General features: G+C 40.1%; 1 protein-coding gene across 2 annotated transcripts in view; it reads left to right on the top strand.

Annotated features, from left to right (window-relative positions):
* The first annotated feature begins 6,167 nt into the window (after window positions 1-6,167).
* Window positions 6,168-14,493, top strand: part of cpt1a2b (carnitine palmitoyltransferase 1A2b) — a 45,826-nt gene continuing 37,500 nt past the window's right edge. For both annotated transcript variants that reach the window (XR_013934356.1, XM_080447720.1), the window contains exon 1: window positions 6,168-6,279. The gene's annotated coding sequence lies outside the window, so the exon portion shown is untranslated. The remainder of the gene's footprint in view (window positions 6,280-14,493) is intronic.

The following is a 14,493-nucleotide window of genomic DNA, read 5'->3' as shown; positions in this document are numbered from 1 at the left end:
AACAAAAGCACAGGAAGGCACCACCGACTGATTACAAGTCACCTTCAGAGCCAATCAGCTAATCAGAATGATTAGCAGCAGTGATACGACCAATAATGGAACACATAAAGACACTTTGTTTGTCATGGCCACCCATTCAGGAGCATCCCTAGTGTTTAGCCTAACAGTTGGCATCCCACCAATCAGTTGTCTGTGTTCTTGATACGCATCACCAGTCAGCCAATCAGCTGCATCTGTTCACCTGGCCAGATAGTCACAGGATGACTGTTTACTCCTCTCCAGCTCACTTCTGGGTAGAGGAAACTACAAAGGACAACCACTTTATGTCAAGCAAAACACCAAAAACAGAATGTCCACTGGGTCAGGAAAGAGGAACATAGTGTATAAATATTATGACAGGATGTTATTTAAAATAATGTCCTAATTACCGGTATGTCCCAGCGACCATAATACTCTATTGCAAGAAAAATTGTGTGATTGGATATGAAGTGGTCCACACACACAAGATACCGATCCACCACTATTTGAACATCAACACAATAACTCCCCCCCCCCCCGCTTCACTTGACGAATGAGGAACAAAACAAAACATGAATGTCAAGCGATGATCGTATAGAACAAGGTTCAAACATATAGCTATGATACCGTATTGCCTTTTACTGAAGAGAAGTGATGGCTAGCTCATCAGATATAGCCCCCGTTTGAAAGAAACCTCATGCATCATGGGTGAACTGAAATCCTCAAACACAAACACTCTCTGTGCTACAGAGGAACACACAGCAGTGCCCTGTGCGTTCATTCAACTGTCAGGGTTGAATTAACACCCAGGATTTTGCCGTGTCGATGCATAGACAGAGAAAACATGAAGTATGGCTTAGTCAGACAACCCTAGTGGTAGCAAATGAATGTGGAGGGGTTTGACATAGGCTCACAAGATGAGGAAGTTACTACCATTAAAGCTCACTGGAAGAGGGTGGGAAATATTTGAGTGCACTCAAACAAAAAACGAACTAACAGTCATCTACAGGTCAATATTTAAAATCAGTTGAGTGAACTCAAGAAGGACAGTTAATGGGACGACCAACACAATTCAAAACAATCAACCCCCCCTACCTAGCTTACTTTTTGAATGAACAAAGGAGGAAAAGGTGAATGATGATTATAATAGCCCCTTACACACAACTCAACACATTTTGTCTGCCTGAAATTGACAGCAGAAGGGAAGACAAGTCACTTTTTTTCTTTTTCTTTTTTCCTTTTTTTTAAGAAAGGAAAAGGAATCTGAGAAGACAGACTTATAGAGTGAGGAACATTGTAACGCTACTCCTCAGAGCCATTACCACATAAAAAAGAATGAAAACCCACCATGTTTTTCCTCTCCTGTTTTCCTGTGTTTCTCTTGTTTTGTTTTTTTTGTTTTTTTTTGCACTATTTATGTTTCGGTGTTTGACGCCATCAGAACAGAATGAGGCTAAGCGAGTGAATGTTAAAAAACTTTTTTAAGGTGATTTAAATAGTATTTATTTATCATATTCATTTATTTGAGATGTATTTATTTATTTATTTATTCAACATTGGTTAATTTGTTCACTTTTTGCTGAGAGAGTGGGTGAAAAGGACAAACGATTTCTTGAGTCATCGTACAGTTTGCACAGCAACTGACTGACATTCCTTCATTACCTTATACAGTGTTTTTATTATTATTATTATTACATTTTGGAAACCAACGCTGAAACCAATCACATATTATTGTGGTTCTAACATATTCTTTTCAGGTTGTTTCTGTCATTGTTTGGTTGAGCTTTCATGTTTCAAGACAAAAAATTAGGCACGGACACACACACACATACACACACACACACACACACACACACACACACACACACACACACATGCACAATGCACAACGCGCACACGCACGCACACCAACACACACACACACACACACACACACACACACACACACACACGCACGTATGCACGCATGCACACCACACACACTTTTCATGTTATTATATGGTCATTTATTTAAAACAATGTCATCTATAAATAAGAAATATCCAAAGGCATACATACCAACAATTTAGGACCCATTACATAACATACATTCTCACTGGACTGAGCTTCAGGTGTGCAGACTCCCAAGTAGAACTGAAATATGATTAGGGCTGCAACTATTCATTTTTTTCTTAGCGATTATTCTGTTGATTACTTTTTAATTAATTGAATAATCTTGAAGTGCATCTTTTATATATAAAAGAATCAACACAAAAACATTATAATAGTTTTTTTTAAATAATTGACTAAATTGATTAGTCTGATTAACCACTTAAGCCCTGTTTTATATTTAATCGTAGAACAGTGTCACACAGGAATAGCTAAATTGGCCGATCTACAAGCCGAGCTACAAACAATGTGTTTCATCGCGACATGTTGTGAGCTTGTAGATTTGCTATTTTTGCTATTGTAATTTTTTTTATATAAAAGGGTCAATTTTCAATTATTTTTCAGAATCAATTTTATTAAAATAAATAAATGTTTTAGAATCGATTAAATCGATCAGTTTGATTAACTGTTGCACCCCTAAATCTGATTACCTAAAACTAACCTTTGATGGATTAGGAACATTTTATTTTCAATTGTGTATTTACACTGGAGCAAAAACGGCTACAGTCTAGACACATATCCAGTGTGAATTAGGATTAAATGTTGCAAAAAAGTTAACTTGGACAGAGGTTTATAATATCAGCTTCCCTTCCTTCTCTTTCCTCTCAGCTCCCACAGATGGCCCCATGTGGCTGCCAGCTGTGAGGCGCTAATGTATGAAAGGTCAGGGGTCGGGGTTGTGCAGAGCGGTGTTAGTTCCACGCAAACCCGCTGGTAAAGAAGATGCACGTGCAGGCAGGCACGCGCGCACGCACACACGCACGCACGCACGCACGCGCGCGCACACGCACACGCACACACACACACACACACACACACACACACACACACACACACACACACACACACACACACACACACGTAATGAAGAGAGTGCTATGCAAAGGCCAGAGTCGTGTTCAACTCTCACCCTAGTAACAGAGAGACGTGAAGTGAGTGCATAGGAAGGAAGGATGGAAGGAAGGATGGAAGGAAGGAAGGAAGGAAGGAAGGAAGGAAGGAAGGAAGGAAGGAAGGAAGGAAGGAAGGAAGGAAGGAAGGAAGGAAGGAAGGAAGGAAGGAAGGGAGGGAGGGAGGGAGGGAGGGAGGGAGGGAGGGAGGAAGAAAGAAAGAAAGAAAAACTAGTAAAAATAGATTCTGCCCAGAAATCTGTTCATCAACTCAACAGCAGGCTTGGACACACAACAGCCATAATGCTTCACACCCATCGTGGTCCAGTCCCATTCTCCAGCCTCTCCTATACAAAGAAAATCTCTCTTGTCCCTCCCTCTCTCTCTCTCTCCAGCCATCCCTGCTTTGCAGCCAGTATCTCTCAACCCATTCAAATGATTCTCTGCCCCCACCCGCGAAACACACACACACACACACACACACACACACACACACACACACACACATGCACACAGCCTTCCATTCACTCTTTGTACCACCCGAATCCTGAGTAGTCCTCAACTCCACCCACCCACCCACCCTCCAGCCTGTAACCCCTCCATGCACTGAATATACCTCACCCCCTCATATAATCACTCCCATCCACTGTATACTTTTTATACATTGCATACATCAAAGGCTAGACAATGTATACATTTGTATACACATGCATTACCCATCTTCATCCATTGTATACTGTCTGTATCTACATATATCGCTCACTATCTTTTATCGACACTGTAGTCACCGTACCGTTCTTCTTCTTGTCATCATTATTCATTCTTCTTCTTCTGCACTTAATGATTGTAAAAGACTGTAATCTCATCGTTTACACTTGCCCCTCCATCCATCCATCCATTCTTTCTCATTCTTTCATTGTTTCCTCCTTTACTATCTTCCCCAGCACCATGCCCCCCCCCAACTCCTCATACGGTAGAACAAAGTTATTTTTCTTCCCTGGGGGAAAAAAGGAAGACGATTTTCAAATCGGAAGCTCGAGGGGGTCGAGACATCAGCAAACTTGACAATGATAGCGAGGGCAACAACGATGATGATGATAATGATGACGATGAAGAGATATGTCTGTATAATTCAAAAAAGGACAAGTGCACTATTATTATGATGAACATTATTGCCTGTGATAAATACTGAACAATAAACAACAGAAATACAAGAGTGGGGTCTGTGGTTTTTCCCGTTGGTATACGGGCAGGAGCAGGGCGTTGAAACTTGTTTGTGGGTGTTAAGAATTATACGTTTGGTTCACAATCCTTGTAAAGTAGTTTTGTACATTCATGACATGACATTGTTGGTCCAAACATAGGCTAGTGATGAATGGAAATTGACATACAATACCTGTGTCCCCAAAACCAAAAAGGAAATGAGATTCAAGAAGATTATTTCATATCCCTGCAGGTACAGGAGAGTACATGTCTTTAGTCTTGGCTGCTCGATATTGTATAGCAACAAGACAAATTAAAAGTACCAAAGTTAAGTACATGATGAAAAACAAAATATATACAATATGGCACACTGTGAGGTACTAAATAATATGGCTACGGCACGTGCATGCACACACGCACACACACACAGTCACACACACACACACACACACACACACACACACACACACACACAGTACACCACCTAGTTATTTTGGAAGTAGGCGCTACCTGTTGGGTAAGTAGGTCAGAGTGTAACGGGTGGGTGTGGACCCATAAATGCCATTCATCATGTCAGGGCAGCACTACTGTATGTACTGTATTACTAAAACCACAGGAAGGGGATGTTACGATGCTGTCAGGTGTACTCAGTGTATAATGACTTTTTTTTAAAATTATTTTAAATAATTACTTTACTGCAGTGGTTCTCAAAGTGGGGTCCAGGCCAGGGACCCTCAGGGGGTTCTTGATTGGTGCTCCAAAGGGACCCTTACATGTCTGTAACTCTGTGGTTCCATTACACTCTCAGAGTTATGGGGGTCATTGAAATGAAAAAGATTTGAGAATCATACTGGTCTAGTGAGTACTGCACTCAGTGGTGGAAAGTAACTGGAAAGTACATGTACTTACTTACAGTACTAATTTAGTACTGTAACAACAAGTACAATTTTGAGGTATTAGTAGTACTTTACTTGCGTATTTCCAATGCTTTTACTTTTACTCCACTACATCTCAGAGGCAAATATTGTACTTTTACTCCATTATTATTTAGCCACTTTAGTTATAGTTACTTTGTAGATTTAGCTTACAATACAACTCCAGCCTTCAAATTTTGGCTATTTTCGTACATTTTATATACTCTAGATCTAGAAAACTTGTCAAATGGGACATTCTGCACAATGAGTACTTTCTGCTTTTAGCACATTTTAATACCAATACTTTTGTACTTTACTCAAGTAAATTTTGAATTCTGGACTTTTACTCGTAACAGAGTATTTCTAAATGCAGTATTGATACTTTTACTTAAGTAAAACATGTGAGTACTTTTTCCACCACTGTAAATATCATACATGCTTCCTCTGAGGTTTCCCCATACATATATAACTCTATGGTTTCACCCCGCGATGGGCGGGGTTCTTCTGAATGAGTGACGTACATGGGGCTCGACGCTATTGGTTGTGATTGCTTTTTGTAAAGGCCCCGCCCACTCTGCCTGTGTAGTGCCCAGTGTTGCCAAGTTTGCTTATTATAAGCGATTTATTGGTAGTTGCGGGTTGCTTATATTTAGGCTTGCTTCCAATTTTTTATTTTATTTAAACCATTGGTTCTCAAATATTTTCATTAACAAGTTTTGTGCTAGGGAGCATTTGTGTTGTTAGAATGTTTCAGAAAAATATTCCAAATATTCCACATTTATTTTCAAGATTTTTTGAAAATAGCAGATCTACAAGCTCACAACGCGTCACATCGCGACGAGTTGTGAGCTTATTTTCAAATAGCCGATGGATATAGGTTTAAAAGTGCTCATGTGGCCTTAAGTTGCATCTTTTGGGCTTGTTTTCCTAGACACGGTTGCTTGTTTCTCTCTCAAAACCTGGCAAAGCTGGGCCCCGCCCAACATTAGACTCCCTGCCCAGAGACTGGAACAAGAATCCACACACAATTTACTGTAGAGAGAGACTTGATCTCATCCATTCCTCAACAACAAACAAACAGTGCTTTTAGGCTGCAGAAGATTCAGGTAAATCTGATTAAATCCTAAAATGCAATCCTATTTTTGTAGTTTTATTTCAGAGACTCCCCACAGTGTCTAAGGTGTGGTCTCGCTCCAGCAGTGCATCATCATGTAGGCTGTGTGTGTGTTGCTTGGTTTCCTCGTGCGTGTGGGGTTTGTTTGCTTGTTTGTATGTATCATGTATGTGTGTGTGTGGTATCATGTGTGATGTGTAGCCCCTCCACAAACTAATACGTGCTTTGTTGTAGAGCGGCTTTCGCACGACACCGTCGGAAGGCGAAAAGCCGGGGGGGGAGGAGGTTGTCGCACGTTTCTGGAGAAACTTTGCCTTGTGAGCGTTTATGTTTTGTGGGTGTGTGTGGGGGGGGGGGGGAGTGATGGAGAGAAATACGAGCTGATGGAGAACATAGTAGGGTTTGAATGGTATCGGGATAGGTGGGCACCACCAGGGACATCTGGGCCTCGATGTTATGTTTTGTTAAAAATGTTAAATAGAATATTTGTAAAATGGTCTTAAGTAAAGTATACATGATGTGACCATGCTTACACATTCGACAAGTATGGTCTAATATTTCTACAATTGCTACAAAACCTCCTATATGCAGTCATTTGGGGGCAAAAACAAGAAGTTGGAGGATAAAATTAAGTCTGATAATGACGTACCGTGCATGTTCCACATCATGTATACTTTATACCTTTTTTATATCATTTTTCAAATATTATATATATATATTTTTTAACATTTTGGACAAAATAGCCAATTTTACATCGACGTGCCCAGATGTCCCTATAGTGCCCACCTATCCTGTATCCAAAAACGTTTGAAGTTGTCACCCGATCATGACTTGCTGAGCCTGTGTCGCATTCAGAGGAAGTTGCGTTGAACTGCGGTTATTGTTGTGTTTCAGACGGTTAACTTGTTCTTCCGACGCTACGGCTTTGGTTTCCCGTTTTCTCAAAGTAAAACTTAACAGAAATATCAATGTGTTAAAGCAGGAACGCGCCCATGTGTTGTTGCCGTGTGGGCCTCATTCTGCACTCCGTGTGTGAATGGATGGATGTTTGTGTAACAACCTGTCTCGTCCAGTCCGACCTGCCGCGTCACATTGTCAAAGACGATGAACTAACTCGTCCGTCTGGTTGGTTTACTGGATTAAAAACTGAAAAGATCGGGGGCTCTAAGTAGGACGTGGGGTTCTATACCTGTCTTTTGCATGCTATGAGTTTATCACATTTTTTACTAAAGTAAAAGTATCAATACTCTAATGTAGAAATACTCGTTTAAGTAAAAGTCCGGAATTCAAAATGTACTTGAGTAAAAGTATTGGTATCAAAATGTGCATTAAGTACCAAAAATAGAAAGTACTCATTGTGCAGAATGTCCCATTTCACAAGTTTTCAAATGTATAAAAACCCTTTGAAAATAGCAGATCTACAAATGGGGAAATATTTAGGGCTGAAGTGGTTCATGTATGTTTTGTAATAATAATCAAAATCTACAAAGTAACTAGTAACTAAAGTAAAAGTGCTGAAAATTGGAAGTACTCCAGTAAAATAAAAAATACCTCAATTTGACTTAAGTACAGTACTTGAGTAATTGTACTTAGTTACTTTACACCTCTGGTTTCATGTTTAAGTTTCAAGTAAAGGCATACTAACTATTTATATTGCACTGGTGCTCACCAATTCTCTTGTTGTACAGAGTGACTGATAATATGAACAGGTTCAGTGAATTGCTCAAGGAGGCTGTTTAACAGTGCATAGGTCTAGAGAGAACCTTACAACAATATAAGTGTTTGTTAAATGCTTCAAAAATATTCAAAATCTTAAAAAGAATTTCACGATTTATTTAGGAAAATGGCTGATCTACTAGCTCACAGACACGTTGTGAGCTTATAGACCGACTATTTTCAAATGGCTAATGTGTATATTTAGGTTTAAAGTTATTGTCTCCGCCAGGCCGTAAGGCATGGCGAGAGAGTATGTTTTACCCCCTGTCCGTCCGTCCGTGTGTGTGTCCGTCCGTCCGTCCGTCTGTCTGTCACCAGCTAATCTCTGGCACCGTTGGCCCGGTCGCTGCGAAACTGTGCACACACACTCCCTGGATGCCAATTCAGAACATTTGCCCCAAATTTTTCACATGGGCCTGTTAAAGCGCCACCAGGAGGCCGATTTGTGCAAAACCAATTTCTTTATATTACTCCTACAGATTTTATCCAAAGGTCATGCAAATCGGTATACAGTATCTCTATAGTCATGTGATCAACGTTTTGAACTAAATGCCTCAAATTATGCACTCAGCTTGCGATTTCCGTGAAATTTTACACGCACATTCCCACTAGGCTGAGGAAGAAATGCCACCCCTTTCACATTGGCCTGTTATAGCGCCACCAGCAGGTCTAATTTAGCTAAACACATTTTTGGAACAAAATGCCTCAAATCATGAATGCAGTGTCCGATTGTCGTGAAAGGCCTAAGAAGAAACGGACACCCTTTTCACAATGGCCTATTATAGCGCCACCAGGAGGCCACAATAACCTACCTGACCTGGCGGAGACCTGCACTTTTTCTAGTTAAACTTGTTTTGATGCTTAACACATTTAGCTGGGGACGCCCTTGAATCCTCTTAAGGACCCTGGGGGTCCCCATTGAGAACCGCTGATTTACAGGGCCAAAATGTGAAATGAGCATTATTGGAATGAAACGGGACACATTCAAATAGCCTGGTCAGTCAGTGACTGCATTGTTGAATGCGTGTGGACAATAGCTAACTTTCTGCAGCCATTCGTAATGCCTGCTTGTGATACAGGCAGCGAGGCTTGGCCTCTGCGGAGAGATGGACCACAATAGTGTCTCTCTTCCTGCTCTCAATGCTGCGTTTGTTTTCTTTGTGGGTGTGTGTGTGTGTGTGTGTGTGTGTGTCTGTCTGTCATAGCCGAAGTTCCAGCAGCTGAGCAGCAAATAACAAACTGTTACCTACAAGCCCACCCACTTCCTCCTCACATTCTATAGATCAGTCCATCTCTCACTCACTTCCATTTTACACTGCTCACAGCTAGGCCTGTCACAATTATTACACAATCGTCTAATTTCCATTTAGAAAAATGTTCACACATTTTCAAATATGAAAAAAAAGAAATAACTGATCTACAAGTTAGATGTAGATCTGTTATTTCTGCTATTTTTTTACATTCAATTATTAAATATGTCAGTAATTTCTTTGAATATTTAAGTTATTTGTCATATCTGCCCTGTGCATTTTTGGGCGGTGTAGCCGCCCCTAGTGGGGTTCGCTGTACTGTGATTGGCTCATAATTAGTACACCCCTAGCATTAGTACACCCCTAGCTGTACTGTGATTGGCTGACTCTATTCAGCACTGTGATTGGCTAGCGAGACACATGATGAAATTGATAACCTATAAATAGGACTATGCACTTAAAAAACACATTTTTTTTAAAGTGAGCTTCCATCATTGTGATGACCCACTGTGATGACCACACCGCCCACTTCACACTGGGTGTGACTTTTTTTATTATGAAGCCTCAAAACGAAACATACATTGAAATTTGTATTCAATATTCAATGCCAAAAACACAATTAAATCGTTCATCGCAATTATTTGTGTGACAATTAATCGTGAACTTAAATGTGTAATCATGACAGTCCTACTCACAGCTAAAATAACACTGGATTTTGTGTGAACACACACACACACACACGCTGCCCCCCTCTACCAGTCTCCCTTTGTCTCTCTCATTATTTTGCTCAAGTCTAACTCTAATTTATGCTTAGTCACAGGACGATGTCGGTCTGCAAATCTGTACATTTGCCTAGTTATTTTAGGCGAGTGACACCGCCGTGCCGTAGTACGAAGCATAAGTTAGTCAGTCTTACTCTTTACTGTCACTGTTTCTCACTATTCTCTGTGTCACATTGCCTCTCCCTCTGTCTTGCAAACAGACACACCCACACACAGTGACAGGGAAGGGTGGCTGTAGGAAGTGAGAGAGATGATGGATAGCGGAGGGAGAAATCTGCAGCAATAAATCACTTGCGCACACACACACACACACACACACACACAGAAACACCTTTGAGATTATTTATTGACCTACTTTTCATACTCTGTAACATAGCAAGTGTGTGTCCTGTGTGTGACACCTCGCATGTCCATAGTTTGTTTAATATTTGGAATGCTGTGAATTGTCACACAACAATATTATACTGTTTGTGTATGTACAATACATGGGTGTGTGTGTATCTGTATTTTGAATGCTGGAGGACATTGAAGACCGCAACAATTCCCTAGTATCTGTTCTTGGGGTGGTTTAATACATGTTTTATGTAAACTTACACAAGCACACACACACATTCCTTGAAGCAGTATTTCTGGCTTAAAAGTGTTCCAGAGTCCTCTGTCATCATTGTGGAATGTGTGTGTATGTGTGTGTGTGTATATATTATATATATATATATATATATATATATATATATACACATATACTGTGATACTGTACTATAGTGTGGTCTCACTGGACACGCGCACACACACTTAAGGCATCACAGTGGCTGGAAAAGTGTAAGAAGACAATGCTTAAACACTACCAGTTGGTCATGAGCTAGCAACATTTTCTTTTATATACAGCATGGTCGACGGCTAAGCTGTGTATAACGGGGTTTGTCCACGCACGCACCCGCTCGCACACACACAGAATATGCATGCTGACCAAACCAAACACTAGACTGACACCAGTCTAGTGTTTGGTTCTATAACTGCATTTGCACTGGAAGGAATTGTGTGTGTGTGTGGATAGTGATTGCAATCATAATAACCCTTTTACACATCCAAACACGGTTATTAAGTACTTTATAAAGAGTCATCTCTGCTGTAAATTCACAGTAGTCTGAAGTTTTCCGGAGATTTGTATCTAGCTGGGCTGCTGCCTAACTGATTTGTATCTGTCGAATCACCGCGTCGATCAGTGTTTGCGATGCTGAATTGGAACGTGGTTGCGCTGTATTTTAATGACGTGACGCGCACGTCGCTTAACACCTACACGACAGGTCACACAATGGACAATTGATATGCATCTAGGCTTATTCCTATGTTAATTCGCCAGGTGTGAGTCGGGAGCCTTTGTAAACTTTGTTGAGGTGTGAATTTAAAGTAGTTTTAAATCGTGTGCCTGCGCCTGCTCCTGGTCAAATAGGTTCATGCACGGCGTGCAAGGCCGTCCTGTGAGCATTGCACCCCTGGTGTCGGATGTGTACCAGCATAGTAACATGACATCCAAGACAGGGTGCCATGGAGACCTCAGAGCTAGCATGTGGAGAGGAGTAGGCCTGTCGCAATTATTACATAATTGTCTAATCGCAATTATTTTATATAATCGCAATTATTTTTGCATAATCGTTATAATCGTCATAATCAATTCCTTGTTGAAAAATGTTATATTTTTTAAAAATAGTGGAAATAGCAGATCTATAAGCTCATAGATTTGCTATTTCCACTATTAATGTTTATTTTTTAAGTATAAAGTAATTAAATATGTGTTATTTGTCATATCTGCCCTGTGCAACTTTTGTTTACGAAAGCTAAAAGCCAAACAGAAATGTAATTTTATCCATAATGTTCCATTAAATTTCAACGACAGAAACACAATTAAATCGTTAATCGCAAATATTTGAGTGATAATTAATCGTCAACTTAAATTTGTAATTGTGACAGCCCTAGAGAGGAGATGTTGAGAATGGAAAAGTACAGATAGATATCCAGGCAACACCCCAGGTTGAATTGTACCGGACAGAAACGGATGGTACTGTTTCCTGTGCTGAATATGATGGTACCGTTTCCTGTACAGTTCATTCGTATCATTTTATGTTATTTGGACATTGGCTAAAACAAGGAAAGGAGAAAAACCTGCACAGGCATGAAAAACAGTGACTCTCCCCACTACCAAAGACAGAGATGGGGAAATGGAGACACAGAAAGGGATAAACTCTTAACTTACGAGAAATGTCACAACTGAATATGGTGGTAATTGAATCAAAATGACAACAGAACATTTCATGAAGGAAAGCAGTTGAACAACAACATGCACTCACTTCCATGGCAGTGCTGATAAGGCCAATATAAGTATTTGTCAGCCTCGCTGCAAAAGCAAATGTCAACAAACTCATAAACCACAGATTTATATTGTTATAGATTTATGTATTATATGTATTAGGATTTATCTAAATGATATACCAACTGCAACATAGGTCGGCTTTTAAAGGCCTTGTTAGATGCAGGCGGTAGAAGGGCAGAGGACAGACTACTGTAAGTGTCTGCCTCTCAGATACATGTGTGTGTGCAACAGTGACTCTGCAAAGTCTAATTAAAAACATGTCATGCCACTGACCAGAGACATGGTCAGAAAGACCTGAACTCTCTCACCCAGCCCGCTCAGCTAACGTAACATCATACCTGGAGCTATTTAAAAATGCAAAATGATATTGACCACTACTGCTTGACCAGTAATTGTGACGTAGACTTAGAAAGGTCAAGGCTCTCAGATGGAGAAACTGTTCTAATAATAACGGTAATAAATGATACTTTGACATTTTTAGGTCGCTATAAAGGAAAGGTAAAAGAACCCAGTGAGCTAGCTAACAAACGCAGTGACTGGACGCGTCCTCTCCATCGCTAACATCTTCTGCTATGCGCTCTGTGTGATTGCAACCAATGAAGTGTTCATCTGTTACTACATGGTCCGTGGTCTTGTTGATACTTCAAAGCAAATGATCCACAATATCATTTATCATCAATCCGTGATTGTCTATTTTTAAGTGGAAAACATGTCACTATCGCTGGTGATAAACGTTGCACACACACACACACACACACACACACACACACACACACACACACATATATATATATATATATATATATATATATATATATATATATATATATATATATATATATATACATACATATACACACACACACACACACACACACACACACACACACACACACACACACACACACACACACACACACACACACACACACACACACACACACACACACACACACACATATGAATGGTGCGGATTTTCACATCTGCCCACCTGCAGCATGTTCATATATGGACATAATTTTCCCGCCCGCCACGGCTTGAACTTTACAATGTGATATTGTGAACACAATTGTGTGTTTCTGTTCTCAAAAAAGACTACTTAAACAATCAGGACTGTTGAAAATAAGTTTACTTTGTTGTTACCATATCACACTTGAAACACCCCAAAGAAAAACAATGTAAAAACCACATAAATCCAGTGTAGCTAAAAAATGCAATTACTAAAAATATTGGTCTTAAGTCCTCTTTTAGAAATCTCAACAACCTGTGGTGCTCTCAGGTGGTAAGGGAGGGCATTCCATAGTCGGAGTGGGTGAGCAGAAGGAGAAGGTTGGTGTTTATAGAGCGGAGGTTGCGAGTGGAGGTTAGGTAGGAGGGAGTGTTGCAGTGGATGCATTGATGGGTTAACAGGGAAATAGTATATTCAGTCTGGTAGGAGATGGGTGCAGTGAGTGGAAGACAGTTGTGATGTGCTCGTATTTGCGTGCTCTCATCAGGATCCTATCAGCGTCAGCCATACCATCAATGACATTATTTATTTAGAATGGCCAATACATATTTTCTCCCATGTACAGTTGTAGTCAAAAGTTTACATACACTTGTAAAGAACATGTATTATTTGTCATGGCAGTCTTTACTTTCCAATAATTTCCATTCCTTTGATAGTGATTGGAGCACAAACGTTGTCACAAAAGAAAATAATCTTGAAGTTTGGTTCTTTTATGAATTTATTATGGGTCTTTTGAAAATATGACCAAATCTGCTGGGTCAAAAATATACCTGCTTACAGCAATCTTAATATTTGGTTACGTGTCCCTTGGTCATTTTCACCTCAATTATGCACTTTTGGTAGCCAAAAAAGCGCCTAATCTAGAAGCTTCTGTTTGAATATTTGACCACTCTTGACAGACGTGACAATTTTTCTGGAGTATGCAAAATGTTGGGTGGGGCACAAATAGCTTTTTCAAATGCCAATTTCCAACATATTTAGTCTGTTTATGATTCATTATACCAGAGGTGCCTTTCTTTCACATTATGACGTCTCTCTTTATAGCATTTGAAATAATGTCTGTTTCAGACTCAGAGGTCCT

This window comes from Gymnoscopelus braueri, assembly GCF_963280865.1.
Source record: "Gymnoscopelus braueri genome assembly, chromosome: 13".
Lineage (NCBI taxonomy): Eukaryota > Metazoa > Chordata > Actinopteri > Myctophiformes > Myctophidae > Gymnoscopelus > Gymnoscopelus braueri.
Note: the sequence above shows the minus strand (reverse complement) of the source record. Positions and strands in the feature narration are given on the sequence as shown.